We start from the raw sequence: 19,412 nt of genomic DNA, 5'->3' as shown, positions 1-19,412 counted from the left end.
TTGTACATATAAAGATGATTTAAATCAAGCTCCTAATTTGTATGAATGTGCAATTGCTAATAATGCTAATGCTGGGTCGTTTAATGAAATTCTGTTGTCTGATGCATTGGACCGGGTTTCTAAGGTATTGCAACAATTTCGAGACGAAATACAATGTAGTAGAACTGCAAAGCTATGGTTGCAGTACGTAGATATGGTATCAATTTTAAGATAATCTATTAAAGCCGAACGCACAGGCGATTGGGACTTGTACTTAAAATCATTATCTGACATGTTACCATATTTTGCTGCTACAGGGCATAATAATTACACAAAATCAGTCCGTGTACATCTGCAAAATATGATAAACCTCAAGGAAGAACACCCTGATATTTATATGCACTTTCAATCAGGCCACTTTGTCATTAGGAGAAGTGATAACATCTGGGCCGGGCTTTCCCCAGACTTGGTTATCGAACAAGTTTTAATGAGAAGTTTAAAATCTGCTGGTGGCTTAACTAGAAGCAGTGGAATAAGCGATACGCAAAGGTGCATTTGGACACAATGCCGGTTCGTATGCAGGTCAATGAAGCCATGCAAGAAATCATGGATTTAAAATATGTTACCTCCGATCAACATGTGGAAAATAAAAATTTTCGTATTAATAAAGATACATCTGATACTAAAGTCATTTTCAAATTTCTGCGTCCTCTTGAGCCATTTAACAAACAGCATCAATTGCGAAATATTGTCATAACAGGTATCACTGCGTCTGATAATGTTAATGTTGACATGACGAAAAATATCGGTTACATCATCTTAAACGATATGACTGTAAAACAGTTACTGCCTACACGTTCCGTCGTAAAGACAAAGCGCGAAACATGAGCTTTAAAAAAGCTCTGAAACTGAATGACGAGGAATTGCACATTGATCAAGCGCTTCTTTTTCAACGTTTGGCAACTATTGGTACAAGAGAAAGTACTGATCTTGAAGAAATCATGTCTTACGAACTTTCCACGTATCCGCCTTCACTTTTTGAATCTCCAAAAATGCTAAGGCCTGCTAATAAACCCTCATTGGCAAACGCTATTGTTAAAAAAATTCAATATGTCCAATCGTCAACAGCTGAATGTTGTCAGCAACCCTTTCATAATATTATTGACGGAGGTTGGCTGTTACACAAAGTACCATGGCAGCAGAACGAAACATTTGATGCAATATGTGATACATATATTGATTATGTAATGCGCAACTATGGCAAATGTTGCATTGTATTTGATGGTTACAGTTTACAACCGTTCACAAAGGACATCACGCATCTGAGACGGACAAAAGGTCTGCTAAGTCGTACTGTTGAACTTACAGGTTCAATGCGACTTACAATAAAAAAAGATGAGTTTCTCCGAAATGTCGATAATAAAAATAGAATTATTCATGCTATTGGCAATAAATTAGCTATGTCCGATTGTACAGTGTCTTATGCATCAAGTGATGCTGACGTTTTAATTGCTACCACTGCCGTTACAAGCGCCAACTCATATCCTACATGTGTAATAGGGAACGACACAGATTTGCTTATATTACTAATATATCATGCAGATCCAAACAAGTTTGATTTATATTTTAAAACCGAAGCACAAAATTGGCATATCAACACAATAAAAACAGAGCTTGGAACAGATATTTCTTCTTTACTTTTATTCGTATACGCTTTTTTTGGTTGCGATACGACATCTTCGATCTATGGCGTGGGAAAGCAAGTAGGACTTTCTCTTATTTACTCTGATAATAATTTCCGAGAATGTGCAAAAGTATTTTCAATGCCAAAAGCATCTACACAGAATCGTATAAATGCTGGAGACCAAGCGGTCTTATCCATTTATAAAGCCAAAGAGGGAGAAACTAATTTCTTTACGGCTCAGAATATTTCTCTCTAAAATAACCACATCGACTTGCTTCGTGTCGCCTGAAAGGTTACCCCCTACTCCAACATCGGCGAAATTCCACTATTTCCGAGTTTATTATCAAATTATGATATGGAAATCGAAGTCTTCGGAATTAAAAGCAGAAAATTGGGGATGAAGCTGTGATGGCAACAAATTAATACCGATTACAACAGATACTAAACCAGCTCCAGATAAAATTCTTAAAGTTATCCGTTGTAATTGCAAGAAAGGGTATCAAAGTTTAAGATGTACTTGCAGAAAAAATGGATTCCGTGTACAACAGCATGTACAGAATGTATGGGGGTAAGCTGCGGTAATTCGGGATTACAGGAAGACACAGAAAATTATTAATTATTTAACAAAAAAACAAAACAAAACAATTTTTTTTTAATAAAAAAAAAATTTAAACAAAAATTTAAAAAAATTAAAAACAAAAACAAAAAATGGGGTGAAAATCGAGCCAACAGCCTCCTTGTGGCCACTCTGGAAGCAGATGCTAATTTATCTGGCTAATGCTGGCCGTAAGCGCGCAGCGCTATAATGTTTTGAGCTTCCGTTGCAAATATCTCAAATAATATGAGATATTTCGAAAAACTCATAACAACATTTTTTGTAGTTATTTGTCTGTTCTACAACTTTGATCTCTACAAAAATTTCGAAATTCATCGTATTTGTGGAGAAAAACGAATTTGTTTATAAATTGTTAATAAAAAACATACTTAGTGATAGCGGAAAATGGCGGAATTTGGATATGTTGTTCAGTATATTTTACTGAACACAATGCCATAATAAAACCTTGTGTTGCAATTTTTTCTAGGTCTAATCGTATTTTGACTGGACTATAATTACTTTCTTCTTATTTTTATTTACTACATCACAATGTAACTTTTTATGACTGTATGTCTTTGACCGGTATAGTTTGTCTATTATTTATATTTATTTATTCTGCTTTTTTATATTTTATATAGTTTTACCGCATGACTTATTATAGTCAACCGTTTTTAGATAAATTATTATTTAGCACTGAAGATGGGCCATAAAATTGGAAACGTACGCAATTTGTCTAACATTTTTGAATAATCAAAAAATTTTTTCTAATATAAAATAAATACCTCGCTTTGTTGTTATAGCCATTTATTTTCTCATATATTTTTGAGAATTGAAGAGCAATTTATTAATTCTATTAGTTATTTAAAAAAATTTATTTTTCACGTTTTTTATCTTTCTTAAGTACTACCCTGCATTAAAAAAAATTTTGCCAAATAGCTATGAATCTTCTTTTCATGATGGTCACTATGGTTTTTTAAGGTAAAACGTACAAAAATTGTGAAATTGCTTAATTTAGTGGTAAATAAAGTTCAAAACCGTAGAAAAATTTGATAATGTTAAAAAAATTGATTTTCACTGCAGTAACACATGTACATTGATCTTTACTAAGTAAGTATCAGCAAGAACAAAAAAATTTTGTTTAGTTTCTTTTCATTGAAATTTTAAAAAATACCGCCGGCGTTAACGTTATCCAAAGCGTATCACATTGACGATCAGATTTACGTTTTATTGTGTGTGTATATGTGTGTGTGTTTGTATAGAGATATCAAACAACAATAAATTTAAATAACAGTAATTAGTAATTAATTTATTAAATTAACAATTGCAGTATCTCTCACATAAAAATTTTGCACATTGTGCGTATCGTAGATCAAGCTTGCGTAATATAAATGCATTTATTCATTTTTACATAAGGCACTTTTTCTTATCTGTTCTAACAACATTCCTCAACCCAACTTTGTAGCAGTTAGAAGAGATAAGAAAAACGCATCTTGTAAAGAATGGGAGATGTGTCAACTATTAATTTAAGTAATTAATTAATTGTTAATTATGGATATTTAAATTCATTGCTGTTTATTGCTGTTTCTCTATAAAAACACACACATATATACATGTTGATGTTGCCGTCCCGACACACATCCACCTCACCTGATTATGGGGCAAAGGTTGAGCGGCCGCGTCGCGCGAGAGATTGCGAGAGCCGTACCGTCATTCCCAGAGATACCGAGCACGATAGTTAATTACGATAAACTAATTCGAATTTTATTTTATTTTATATTGTCGGGAGCCTCTCTTCTCTCTCTCTCTCTCTCTCTCTCTCTCTCTCTCTCTCTCTCTCTCTCTCTCTCTCTCTCTCTCTCTCTCTCTCTCTCTCTCTCTCTCTCTCTCTCTCTCTTATCGAGTGGAATTATTATCGTCCTCGTTGAAGGAAAACATTAATAAGAGGCATCAGTTAACGAGGTAAAAACGATTGTTGTTGTAATACTCGCGTTATTTTAAGGAAAAATAAGTAATTCGCTTCGTTCACATGCTATGACGTATAAAAACTTTTATTGAATGAGAGACAAAAAGGAGGTTGGTATGATTTAAATTTTGTGTAAACGCCCCCTTTCGGAAAACTGCAGTTGTATAAGCGTGGATTACTCTTAGCGCGAAAAACAAAATCAAATGACAACAATTGTCAACAACATCGGAGCCGACCTTCACAGGAGTGAGTGGACATTCCGGAAAAACAATATTTGCAGAGAAAATGAATTCGGCCAAGCAGCTTCCCTATATGCTGTCTTCAGCATCTCTAATGTTTCTGAAGCTGTTTTTCCAAATTTTACGCAAAATTTAATTGCTTAAGGCTGCTCGACGCTCCTCTGATTTCCGTGACGAAAATGAAAAGCAAGGGTGCACTTCTGTAACATACCGATTATTTGTAAGACTCGGGCTCAACTGAGGAGGGTTTAACCATATACCTGAGATCCCCCTTCAACTACTTTGACCCCCACTTTTCTTACGCAGCCCTTCTGACGAGCATAAAAAAATCATTCTCATTACTTTCCGGACACACCACGTATATACATATTTTTTGGAATAATTATATTCTTTACGGTAAAAAAAAGTAGAGCAATTCGAACAATCATGTAAATACGTGTATAATTATGTATATTATATGCATGTGCACAAGAATAAATTTCTTTACTCACTATACTTATTGAGTGCAACGTATAACAGAGCAAGAGAGTAAGCGAGAATGAGCAATGGCTGGGTAACGGAGCCTCGAGAAGTTCTGGAGAAGACGATCCGCGGCGCAGATAGAACGGCGATCGGTGTTCATTTACTGCACTTTATAATTTGCTTAAGAGAAACATTTTTGCTGAGCGTAGAATTTCGAACTGATTGATGTACTGACGGATTGACTGTTCGACTGTTCTCTTCTACAGTAAACCTCTTCGTTTTTATACAGTTCATTTGCTCCACTCTATTATCTGAAGGGCGGTTTCTGACCAAAGGGCGTCCTATAATTTGTTGGCATAAATATTATTTTTTAACTTTTGTTTCTATAGGCGACGTGTCATGTGTATAGTTTCCAAATTTCGACTCCGTTATCGTTTTCCGTTGAAATTCACTGTCACGAGTTAGATTTTGATCAATTCTTGCTTCCGTCATGTGTGTAACTTCCAAATGTAATTCACCGTCATGAGCTTGACTGTTTCCGACCTTTACTCTCGTATCTCTTGTGATTTTTGGTCACGAGTTTGATTTGGTCAACTCTTGCTTTCGTCATATGTGTAACTTCCAAAGGTGATTCACTGTTACGAGCTTGATTTTGATCGATCCTTGCTTCCGTCATGTGAGTAACTTCTAATCTCGACATTGTTATCGTTTTCGTTAGCCCTCCATCCTATTATTTTGTGATCGCTATCTCTCATGCTCTCTATTCTTATAATTAGTTTCTTTTTTTTATATAATAATAAAGACGCTTTACTTTAATCGGGGAAAAGAAAGGAATCGTAAAATCCGCAAAACATAACAGTAATATTATCCAATCGGATTATCTCCCAATACTCAATGATATACAAGTTAAGAGAGGTTTGCATTTAGATAACAAATTAAGAACGTTTCATATACAATATTATAAACAAAAAATAAAAGTTAAACTTGCAGTGCAAGTTTTCAGGTGCTTCTAATCAGTAGCTAATGCGCTAGAGCTCTGTAAAACAGATTTACAACTTCTAAATTTGCAAAAATGGACCCGACGAATATTCATACGTATAATAAATTATTTGTTCGATATTTTGAATTTGAGAAATATGAAACAATTTAGATTCAAACAACCATTGCACAAAGGCAATAGTTCAATCATTTTAGAAAAATTACAAAATTGCTACAACTATCTTTCACAATTACGTACGTGCAAAGCTGGTTCATGATGTGTATTAGCAGTTAGGGAATACAATCCCAACTAGATTTTGACACCAATTATGAAGATAGCATCGAAAATTTACATCTTTATGTGCCCGATAGTATAACTTTCTCCAAATGTACAATAAGAGTGATTGCTTACATCGCAGACTTTGTTATAAGAATATATTAACAAAAAAGAAAGGATTGGATAGTACGCTCGTGTATTGATATAACAATTGATAATAATGTAATGGGCCAACTAAACGAGCAAGTTAATAGTTATTAAAAAGTTATGTTTATTGAAATTCTTACAACAAATTGGGGGTATACGTTACGACTGTACGCAGTCTTCCTCAGTACTTATAATTAAAATTAAAATTAACATTAAAAACGGTGGTAACAATTAAAATCTTGAGCGTTGATAAACTATGAATATTGACGTTTGCCATATAGTTAATTCATTGTTGGTTGACACGATAACAGGATATCGCCATGATCTCATACCATAAGATGAAAGAAGAGGAGCGCGTTTTTTTAAGGCAAATTCGTCGGTAGAATGCGAGAAATTGTTCTTGTAGATTATGCAGCGTGTTAAGGCCACTGTGTGAGAAAACCAACTCTATAAAATTTTTTCAACTTAATGAATAATGTCACTTACTTATGCGTCGTCTGTTTAAAAAGTTATTTGTATGAATATAAATCGATTACTTATTTCATCATGTTTGAACTCTATTGTTTTATGTGTGTTTATGTACAAGAATATTATTTTGACGTTATTAATAACATGTTTATCTAGATGTTTGTGTATTACATGGTTGATAGTTTTCCAAGGATATTAGAATATGAGTCGCTAAGTAATTCGGTGACTTTGTTTAAATTTAATCCATTTTTTTGTTCTTTAATGTGTAACATCTCAGAGATGAGTCTTTTAAGATAGTTAGTTTCAGTATCTAAAATTTTGATTGTGTCCCAATTAAAATTATGTTGTTCTTTATTAATATGTTCCGAAATTACCGAATGTCTTTTCGAGTTCTAATCTGATATTGTTCTTATGTTCTTTTATTCTTGTTTGTAATTGTCTCTTCGTTTGACCTACATAAGAAGCATCGCAATCTTTACAATTGATCTTATATATGACATTAGAATTTGAAGGCTTTTGATTTCTATCTTTTTGTGTCTTGATGATTTTGTTTAGCTTATTTAAACAGCGGTATCCTACCAGTAGGTTCATTTTATTAATCGAAGGGACAATCATTTCAGAGATTCTATTAATATATAGGATTACAAAAAATTTTTTTGTTTGTTTTACATCTGAGTTACTAACTTGTACTGTTGCACTTTTTAGTGTCCTTAATAATGATTTGTTGTTTACTAGATATCTTAATCTGCGGTTGATTGTATTAAAAATTAATTCAAGAGAGTAACCATTGTTCAGTAATATGTTAATGATCATGTCTATGTTTTTATCAAAAAATTGTGATAATAATCGAGCATTTGGTCTGAACACAGTTAATTGTTTGAAACGATGGACAGACGTGAATTATACGTTATTGAAAACCAGATCAAAATTAAAATTTTTGAAAAATTCTAGAAGTTACGACATTGTTCTTACACATTTAAATAATTTTTGTAAAATACAATTCATACTATAACACCATAGGTCGTTAAAAAAACTAGATGGTCTGCTCTATAATTTCAAACGAGAGGCGATAAATATAAAAATATTTTATTTACACAGGCAAATAGAAGCAATGCATCGCGAGATCCTACAACTCACATACAAACTAAACAACATCATACCTATACACATTTGGCACCAATTATATAAACATCACACAACTTCTTTCAATAATTATGATAACAGATTATTTCTGGCTCACAAAAATAAGTTCAATTGGTTAAAAGAAAAAAAGGCATCCACGTACATTAATAGCATCAAACCAATAGTCAAACCAATAGTCATTTGACATACGTCAAAATACAACAGTTAATTCTGTAATTACTGAACACAGATTAGGTTTACAACACGATTGTGACTGGAATAACGTTCAGGTTCTTGATAATGAAAAATTTTTAAACAAGCGATTAATTTCCGAAATGCTGTTCATTAAAAGACAAAGAAACGATCTTAATTTACAAACGGATACAGAGGGCTTGCACCGGACATATATTTCTGCGCTCGATAAACTCCCTAACATATAAAATACACAAAAAAGATCATATTGAACTATGTTCATAAAAACTTTGCGTTCTTATCTTGTGCCGACTTGAAGATTATATATGTTTATGTGTTGGTTCTGCGGCGTATTGATACTCATCGAATGTCAACGACCGTGTTTGAAAACATACAGGTCAATGCCTTTTCATAACAGAGACAGGATAATCTTAAAAATCGTCGTTATTTCATTTCTATCGGTGTGTGCGCGACGTTAGTGCTCCATATGTCCTACTTTCCTTGAGTAATTTTTTAATTAATTAATTAATTCTTTTTTTCCTTTCTGAATCATTGATCCGTTGGATTCATCATGTGTCACGTAGTTATGCATTTTTGTTTTCTCAATTTTTTCAGAGGAGAAATTTGGTCTAACATCATGACTGCTTACTTGCCGGATTCTCTACCGTTTACTTCCTGGCTTATCAACTGGGGAGTAAGTAATAAGGTTGAGTTATCTCCTCGGATCGATTTTTGAAGCATTTGACGATTTATGCTCCTTTCGGATTCAACATTTGTAAAGCGATACACACTCTTGTTTAAAGTTTGACTTTGATGACCACTGTTTACTTCAATGTTTAATTTATAATAATTTTTATATATATATTTTTTGTATATGTTTTGTATCTTTCTGCGCTGAAGATGGCCCAAAAAAGGGCTGAAACGTACGCTTCTTAACTCGAGCCCTAATGTATTAATTTCCTTTATATATGTAGTTTTATTTTATATATTAATATGGACTATTTTTACACACATTTTGTTATTTGATATTGTGTACACTATCCAAGCGGCTCATATCGCCTTTGATTATTGCGTATTATTATTCAAATTGAGCCTTTATATCTTTATTTTTGTAATATAACAATATAATAATTAATGATTAATTTTTTACTTACTTCGATAAACTCCTTTAAGCAAGTATAAATGGCATCACAAGTATACGGAATAAATTTACTTATTGTGTTTTTTGGAACACGGAAAAAAAATTCTAAATTTTTAAAAGAATCTCCTGTTGCTAAGTAACGCAAGGTTACTGCTAATTTTATTTTGGCACTTATTGCTTGTCTCATATTGGTATCATGTTTACTTATAAGAAGTTGAATACGTTCTAATAAATATGTAAATTGTGTTTCTGTCATTCGTAATAAATTTTTAAAATCATCGGAAAAATGATTTTGAAGTTCTTCTTGTATGAATGTAGAACCTCCCAAAATTGAACGTTGCAATATCCACTGTCTAACCCACCATCGCCTTTTTCTACATTTCTTTTGTTCAGTTCCAAATAAGTGAATAATTTGATGAGCTAAAATAGAGCATATAACCTGACAGCCTTCAGCAACTATCCTATTTATGGCGACGATTCGATTTACACTGTCGTGAGTCGTGAATTAAAAATTCGATGTGAACAGTTCACGCTTTCCACTAAGCGTGAAAGAAACTAAAGTGAGCACGACAGCGTGATTCACGTTCGTGGTTCACGCCTCGTGGGAACGCGGCATTATGTGCACGTATTGAACAGTTCGGGTGTACACAGGTGTGCGTAATTAACGGCGGAGCGGTATGCGGTTTACAATTGTTAGTTAATTTGCGAGCCGTCGCTATTTCGTTCGCAAAACGCTTCGATATTTTGGTTCCGCGTGAGAACAACTGAGACGCGTGTTTATGTTATTGGGCGTTGGCGCGTACCGCGGGTTATTGCCCTCGCGCCGATACTTGTTGATATTTCTTGCGCGTCGCGCCGGCCTTGTGCTTTAAATCTTAAAGCCGCTGTTTCGGTAGATTAGTCGGGGTGTATCGCGGCCGCTAGTACATCGGGATTTTCGTGGTACCGGGGAAGTGTCGGTTACGGGAACCCCCGTAAAAAGCGGGCACGCCACACTTCCGGATATTTGATCAGCACTGTTTGGAAGGATGGAATGTCGCGAGGTACCGAAAACTCTCGGCGGAGGCTGGGCACGCCTGACCCCCTTTTCTTTCTCGGCTCGGATTGACGGGATTCGCGATGCGGAGTGTGGGAACTCCCGATGGAGGCTGGGTACTCCTGACCTCTTTCTTTTTGCTCGTACTCGCTTTCGGATGGTTTAGTCAAGGCGCCGTGCTGGCTCTGGACGGGATTGAATCCGGAGACGGAGTGTGTTCTTCTCCCTGGGCCTGATTTTATATGGCTCTGGGGCCGTATTTGGCGTGATTCGGGTGGATTTGGCTGCCGTCGGTCGTTGCGGAATTGCGGAAAATCGCACGCGGTTTAACGGTCGCGCTATTATTCCGTATTTATAATATGATATAATATAATATAATAGGCGTGCAGCGTCTGCTGCTTTGTCCGGCCGATATTTACCAGACGCAGCCTTCCGGCAAGATGCACTGCCGGGTAACGGGGGGCACTCTCGTTACAAGTATAATATATTAAATTCGTCGTTTAATGATTTATTCGAGTGTAATAATTTAATCCATTCTGCAACGTGAAAATAGCCGTGCACTGTAACATTAGCCTTTATCGCCGTCTTGGTTCTTGATATCCGTGGTATTTTCATTCCCCTCAATCCTTAGGTTTCAATTCTTCTGGCAAAAGCTTCGTCCAGATATTCTCTACGTCCATGATAGATCCTGATTCATATTGTGGTGGCTAGAGTCCCTATAATCAGAGTCTGGCCAACTGCAAGCCTTGGCAAAATTCTGCGAGAGAAAGAAAGAAATATACGCCATCTTACTCTAACTTAATGCGTTAGGTTAGAGTAAGATGGCGTATATTTCACTCTTTCTCGCAGAATTTTGCCAAAAACTAGCAGTTGACCAGACTCTGATTATAGGGACTCTAGTGGCGGCTTATCCAGAGCGCACGCTTTTGGAGAAACCAGAGTTATTGCATTCCACCGTGAGGGATCCGAAAGAAACCAGGAGTCCAGAATTTCTGTCTCGCAACTCGTTATTGTTTTCGATTTTTTGCTCACGTAAATCGCATATTTCATTATCGCGAAAATTTTTGTCCAATTCGCGGTTATCAATCTTATATTTGGTGAGGTAAATTGGCATTACATCCGAGTTAAAGAATAATTGTCTGAATTACGGATCGCTGAACTTCGGGTTTAAGAATTATTGTCGAGAGTGAAGTCTTACCTTATTTTGGTATTGTTTTCCTTAAATGGTTTAATTCTTGTTCATTGTTAATCTTTCTATTTTCTTTATTTTTTTGTAATAAATTCCTTAATATTTGTTCACTTTATGTTGCGTATTTTTTAAGTCTCGAGTCTTATTCATTGTGATTGTCATAACTGTTATCGCGATTACTGCAATCTTTTAACGCAATTTTGGTGCAACTCCACCCTGCCCCTCTGCCATTAGGTAAGCTGATCGATCCATAGCGGGATTTATTTTCAGTCAAGATCAGTGATGTTTTTGTAATTTCGCGAATTGTCGCGTGAAAGATCGTGTCTAGTACCAAATTTCGGATCTTTTCGCGTTAAGTACGGCCGCTGGAACTCTTCCGCTGGAACTCCCATCACTCTCGTTCCTAAGCGCGCATTACTCTATTCCCCTCTTTTTTTTGTTGATGGCATTCACTTTCAAAAAAAGTCGTCACAACACATACAATGAAGCATAAATCCGATCTTCAAGTGGTACGCTTTGGATAACGTTGATTTTGTCAAATTTCAGTGAAAAAGACTAAACAAATGAATTTTTTTCTGACACTTACAATGAGTTATCTCAATCTGAAAAAAGTCACTTTTTTAACGATAAATTATGATTTAAAATGTGTTTACTACCTTTATCAATTTGGGCCGCTGCAATTCTGTTTAAAAATGTTGCATTGAAATCGGAGTGTCCCGAAGCGATGTAAATCGTGCTGGGCACTCTGTGCAAACAGAGTAGGATACTGACGGGGTTTTCGCCGGTAAAAGTTCGGCACTATCCTTTGACCCTTTTCCGTCGGTCGGAGGGTGTCCATGAGAATTTCCGTGTAAAAAAAACCACTTTTCTTTTTCCTCTTTCTCTCCCTTTTCTTCCTTTCATTCTTCTTTCTCTTCCTAACTTTGGCCTCCTCTTCTCTTTCTCTCTCTATTTATCCTCCCTCTTACTTTCACCCTCTCACTCTTTCTCTTTTGTTCTCTTCTTCTCACTCTCTTCTCACCTTTACTTCCTCGTTTCTCGCCGCCTCCGCGCCGATTACCGTCTTCCTCCGTCTCTTTCAACTATTTTCCTCCAGAAACACACACTCTCTCTCGACCATGAATCTTGCCTACTTCGATCGTCCGCATGATTCGTCATGTGTCAATCATTTTAATCCTGATGGCGCCCCCCTCCAGTGTCTCACTCTCACTTCATCAACCTCGTGCGTAATTTTCTGTCTTGTCCGTACTTCTTTACCGACTTCTCCCTTCATCTTCCTCTCCTGTTGCTAGCTTTTCTCTCGCTCCCGTTTTCTCTTTTGCTCCGCCAGCTTTACTTATCTTATCTTTCTCTTACACTCCACTCCCAGCTTCTCTTTTACTTTACCTTTATCCTCTCCTTTTTCACCACCTAATCTATCCTTCTCGATCTTCAGTCTACCTGTCATCGTCACTTTTCACCCATAAAATCGGAACACACTTCCGTCTGTTATTCGAGTCACCATCTTCCCTCCTCCACAGGAAGAATCAATATATTTTTTCTATTTTTCGTCTCCTTCAACTGAAGAAAGGCATTTGCTACTGCATATGCCTCTGCTAAAAAATTTACTTTGTACTTATGTACGCTCATACTATGAACCATTTCTTCATTATCTATGTAAAAGGCGTTGCCTACAGAAGGATTATGCTTATTTTAGAATCATCAGTATATATTATGTTTATCAAGTTCAAACTTGTTTTACAATAAATAAGTTGATCCTTATTATATTCTGCTGGAAATCCTTTATCTAATTCTTCTTCTGTTATTATGACATCTGTTATTGTCCAGTAACTTATGGAAAAAACTTCAAAGTCCGGTTAAAGTTTAATAATATGTACTTTAAGAAAATATTTTTAATCGGCTCTCTATATTAATAAATAAATAAGATGCTTTTATAATCGGCCAATAGAGCCAAGAGCAAAAATTAATTTTAATTTTTCGCAACAGTATCTCTTGGTTTTGAGATTACTGAGTTCCATTGATTAATTAACCTCGAACTTTCCGTTGTAAGTTTCGAGGTTAATTAATCAATGGAACTCAGTAATCTCAAAACCAAGAGATACTGTTGCGAAAAATTAAAATTAATTTTTGCGCTTGGCTCTATCGGCCGATTATAAAAACATCTTATTTATTTTTTAATAATATGTGTCAAGTTGTTGCAGTCCTGTCATGCATCCGGCAAAATAGTTCTTGTTTTCCAAAGTATTCTAAATCGTTATTTATTTTCCTCGCGTGCATAGTCGTTTAATGCTTTTCTGGTGGATAGAACCGTATAATAATATTTTAGTTATGATATTTCTTGCCAGTTAACTAGCTCTATCCTTGATTGTCATGATCTTGGATTCTATAATGATATTAGTGGGAGTAGATTTTCTATAACCTAGGGCAGATCTTAATCCCATTAGTTGTGATCTTACAATCTTCATACGATTCCTACTAACGGGGTATAAATATAAGATCCATAATCTATAATCTATAACCGATCTGACTAGACTCTTATATAGCATTTAGCTGGCGTTTGTTCCTCGTGCGCTCGGTAGTGGTTACGGATTTGTGAGGATAGGCAAATATGAGTCAATAACAATTCTATAATAAATGAAATAAATGTCATTTTTAAGTTAAATTTTTTTATGTTTTTATGTGTATTTTTATTTATTATGGTTATCTCTATGTTTTTATTTATTTAAAGTTATGGTTTCATTATTCTTATACTGTACTTATTGTTAAACTAATAAAGTACATATTTATAAATACTGGACAACACAAGCGTGCGCTGTGCACGCGCCACTGTCCGATTTCATGTAATGATTTTATATAATTTTATTTTGAACAACTGTCAAAATGTTAACCCTCGCGATGACAGCTCGAAGCTACGAATATAACGCACAACGCGAATCGAGACAGCCAATGAGCATTACGGAAAAGCGATAACAATAAACTTCGATATATGCGAGTATCGACTTTACATGTCTTTTTTAGAAAAATAAATTTTTTTTAAACTTTTCATGCAATTTTAATCTTTTTAAAATTTTTTTTTGTATTTGATGTTTTTTTGTTTTTTTATTTTATTGTGGTTTTTTAATGTTTTTATTTATTTAAAGTTGATTTTATTATTCTTGTACTATACTTGAACTGATATTAATTATACTTAAACTTAATACTATACTTATATGATAATATGTAAATACAAATCAATAGTAAATTAAAACAATAAGTCTGAAATAGATTGTATTACATGCAATTAAACTTTAAATTTTTGTATTTTTGATATTTTTTTTCAATATTGTTTTACATTTTTTATATTATTTTTTGTATTTTGATGCTGAGTGCTGAGGATGGTCCAAAAATAATACCAAAACATTCATAAATAAATAATATTTTTAAACATTCATGAATAAAAGAAATTTTTTACAAAGAAATATTTATTTGTGTATCAATTACCACATCAGGCTCTAAATTAGCCCATTTTATTTTGATTTTTTTAATATTCACTCTTAATTCACTATAATTTTATTTTTGTTAGAATTTTAAACTTGGTTATTGTTGAGATTGGCGCGCTCTGGTGTGTCTCTAGAGAAAGAATGAACATGGAGGCCGCTCTTGCATGTCCTGCTAGATTCCTTTTTTTTATATGCAGTTATTACTTACTTGCGCGCGGTGTTCTCGTCATTATTATTCAGAAGTTTTTCACTATTAGATATATATTGATTTGATAAATAAATCTACTTTACAGTCACAATTTTACTGTTATTATATAATTTTTAAAAAAGAGATAAAAAAGGGCCAAGTCATTGCGCCATGTAAGAAAGTGTTTTCTAACTTCTTATTTAATTTAAAATATACAAAATATACAAAAATGTTTGCAACGTAAATGTATTGAGTACGTTTATCATTAGCATAATATTTAATTAATTTATATATTTCAATGTATCTTAAAGTAACTTAAAGTAACAAAGTATCTTAAAATAATTTATTTTATATAAACATTACATTAATAACAAATAATTAATTTATTTTAAACATACATAATAACTTTTAATAACTAAAATATTAATGGAACAATTAATTGAGAAACATAAATGAGTACGTTAATATTATTAGCATATTGTTCAATTTAACAGCACCAAGTTTTTTTAACTAAAATTTGTTTATTTTTTTAAATTTTGTATTAATTTTTATTTTTGCATAAGTTTTTAATTTTTAATTTTTTGTATTTTTTATTTATTTGGCGCAATTTTTTGATATCATTCTTTTTTGAGAAATATTAAGTGGATCCACTCGTGCGTCGGGCGCGTCCGCGTACGGTCGTGTGAACGTGCGATGGATGAGTGTGTGAGTAAGAGTGAGCCCCCTTTCGGAAATTCCTCACTATACTCTTCATTAGAGTCCACTTTTGAGGACCTCATGACATATTATGTCACTTTGTCTATCTAATGGGATATCGATAGGGGGGGCTCACGGCTTTTGCGCTACGTGCGGTAGTATGTAGATTCCCCATTATTATTTATTGTATTAAATTTACTGAAGAAGGTCCAAAGAAAGGACCGAAACGTTTAGATTCAATAAATTTGTTTTTCCAACAAGTTTGTTTTTAATATTTGCGTACCTACACCCTACGCGTGGCTCCATATAGCCTCCTTTTGAATTTGTAATTTATCAATGCAGGGAGCCTACATTGTTACTTATTATTTATATAAAAATGTTTTTCATTATCCCTTGATCTAAGAATTTCCGAGAAATATTCTTGATAAATCCCCCTTATCAATTATTCCTTATTTCGTTCGTTCCCATAGTGAACGAACTCCGCAAACAACCCTCGCGAGCGGCAGCTAAATCAGCGCGAAACCGTCGAAACCGTCGGTTGAGGCGAGAATTGGCTCGGGCTACTGCGGCACTGCGCGATGACCTCCATCTAACTCGCGAGACACTAGAAAGATGGACTCAGGAGCACACTAGCATATCTAATAATTTTTCGATGTATACATAGATATCCATGTTAGATAAAAATAATTGTATTACCAATCGGGACCCTAAAATTTAAACAATAACTCTTTCCCCTTTCTGTCTCGATTGACGCCCTCCGTACTAATGTATCACCCGCGACCCATACACATACACTCACACTTTCATTAGCAACTAAGTCCGTCGATTATATTACTATGTATATAATCTCTTTCGTCTCTATATTAAGAATAAATTTATAAATTTCAACACAAATGATTTTCATTTATTAACAAGCTCGTTCCCACTCATTCCCGTAAACTAAGATCGCACAAGGTCCCATCCTGCGTAAAAGAGATTAAATTCTCTTGCCGAAAAGGGACCACCGAGCGAATGGCCCTTTAAATAAAGTAAGAGCGACCCTTCCGGTCGTTGACCTATTTGGGCTCAGACGTTCGTTCGGGTCGAACAGACGGATAATCTGCCGTCGTTCGAAAATAAATTTAGTTACGTCCTTCCTTTCGACTCTTCCTTCCTTGAGTCTGGACGTAACAGCAGGATATCGAAGACTTTTAAAATTTTTTAGTTCAATGGGAATAAGAAGCTGAAAAAATAAATTATAATTTTATAACTGAGCAAACTTGTTACGGTTTAAAAATTTCTCTGAAAGCTACTCTTGAGATTTGTTCTTTTGATTCATAAGTGTAGATTTGAATACTTAATGACATATAGATTAAAATAAAACAATTTGGAGGTATATCTATTTTTTAAAAATGTTTCTTCAAAATGTTAATAAAATTCGTAATATATAATATATAATAATTTATAATTATTTTTATAGAATTTTTTGAGATAATACAAAATTGTTGTGGTTCTAACGATCCTGATTCTCAGTTATTCATACAAATGTACAGATTGATCTCAATGTACTCTTTAGAAAAAAAACCCAATAGGTTGTAATGTATCTACTGGGGAATTAATGGACGTTCTTATAAATATTAAAGATATAAAAGATATAAAAGAAAGAGAAGAACAATTGATAGGTCAGATAAATATTATTCTGGACAGAGAAAAAAATACTGAAATGTTGACATATGCCCCATCAATTCTTAATGTGTGTGTGATCATGATTCGTCCATATGTACTACTTCAGATTACATTCTCACATACATTGCTGGATATGTGGCAAGGAAAGGAAACAGATTCTTTAAGAATATAAATAATAGTCAAAATGTTAATTGCGAAGAATGTTTGAAAACATTAATTTTACAACCAAATGATGCAATACCAGAAAGACATAAATTAATTGAAATAAAAACAAAAGGATATTTAATAAATCCTTCAGTGGCTTTATTTAATTTACTATCAAGTCTAGAAAAAGGAGCAATAGGGGCAACAAAATGTGGAAAAGTTAATAACACATTATTTGAAATAATGGAATTGATTGACGAAGAAAAAAATCCTGTACCTCTCTCTCTCTCTCTCTCTCTCTCTCTCTCTCTCTCTATCTCTCTCTCTCTCTCTCTCTCTCTCTCTCTCATCGGTTGTGAAAAACATAATTATGAATTTAGAGAGAGATTATCCTTTTTCCAAGAATATTATCCGCTTTTATTTAGTAACACGTATGTTCTTTTTAGTGAAGCAGTCGAATAAAAATAATATTGAAAGAGAAAAAATAAAAGAAAAAGTTCAAAATTAGTTCAGTTAAGTGTTCCCAATATTACAAATATAAATCCTCAAATTAAAGAAACAAATGCAATTAAAACTGTGATACAAATAAAAACTAAAGCATAAAGGTGTAAAATAACTTAAAAATAACTTGTTTATTATTTTATAATTTATATTAAAATAATATAATATATATTTCTTTTTAAGTGTTTTTAAAACAGTTTTATATTAAATATTTAAAAAATGTTTATAATAAATGTGTGTTATATGAAATATATAAAACTGTTTATGTTATATGAAATATTTAAAGATGTTTACTTTACAAAATAAAAAAATACAATCTTACTGTAACTTTTCTGCAATTCATTTGTAATCTTTTCATCTCATGTGCGCACGTAACATTATATATATATATATATATATATATATATGTATATATATATATATATATATATATGAATATTCAAGATGGCGACGAAATGGTCCAAGTTATTCTGCTCGGCAAACCTGGCCACACACGGAACATTTTTTGTAACCACCTTCAATCTATGTAGATAAAGCATGCGGCACACGATGCTATTTTATCTAGCTGGATTTGCGTGCTTGCTACCGTGTGGATAGCAGTGCTGGCAGTGCTGCTGACCGTGTTGCTCGCTTGGCTTCAGACGATGCCTACTTTCGTGCTGGTTTTAGGAAGATCATTTCAATAAACCAAAAAAATTTCAAGTGACGATAACCCTATCATCGTTATATGCAATATCATTGTTTATATGATCGTGGTTATATGTCACTGTGAATGTTTTTTGACATGTATTTTGCAACCTAACCCTAACCCAAATTTGAGACTGACAATCTGTCAATCTGTCAGCATCTTGATTGACAGCGCAGGATTATAGCAAGAAAAATAGCACCTGTTCTATCACCGAAATCCAGCAAATCAGTCAGCAGCGTGACCAGCAGGCACACAATTTCCAGCCTAGCAAAGAGCAAGATTGCCAGCACAGGCGCACGCAAGTAATCCAGCAGATAAAATAGCATCGCGTGCCGCATGCTTTATTCTCCTTACTCTTACTTCATGCTTGCAACGAATGCTCGAACTGAACATTTACTCGCACATGCGCATTGAGCAGGTCGGCGACGACCAAAACTTAAATCAATTCTTTTATAAAAACAAATTTTATATTATAATATCTCCGTTTATAAAGTACATAGAGCAAAAATAAAGACACTTTATTTTTATTATATAATTCGTACTCAATCTATCGATTGAACGTAGTAAGAATAACTCAATC

The 19,412-nt window shown here is 34.0% G+C and overlaps 1 protein-coding gene and 1 pseudogene across 1 annotated transcript in view; one reads left to right on the top strand and one right to left on the bottom strand.

Annotated features, from left to right (window-relative positions):
- Positions 1-19,412, bottom strand: part of LOC145939356 (multicopper oxidase 3-like) — a 34,477-nt gene that overhangs the window by 14,491 nt on the left and 574 nt on the right. The gene's annotated exons all lie outside the window — the stretch shown is intronic.
- Positions 544-18,246, top strand: LOC145939836 (uncharacterized; annotated as a pseudogene).

Source organism: Prenolepis imparis, unplaced genomic scaffold, assembly GCF_030444845.1.
Source record: "Prenolepis imparis isolate NDT839.2.m4 unplaced genomic scaffold, iyPreImpa1.0 SCAF_8, whole genome shotgun sequence".
In the NCBI taxonomy this organism is placed as follows: Eukaryota; Metazoa; Arthropoda; class Insecta; order Hymenoptera; family Formicidae; genus Prenolepis; species Prenolepis imparis.
The sequence above is the reverse complement of the archived record's forward strand: the minus strand, read 5'-3'. Positions and strand labels throughout refer to the sequence as shown.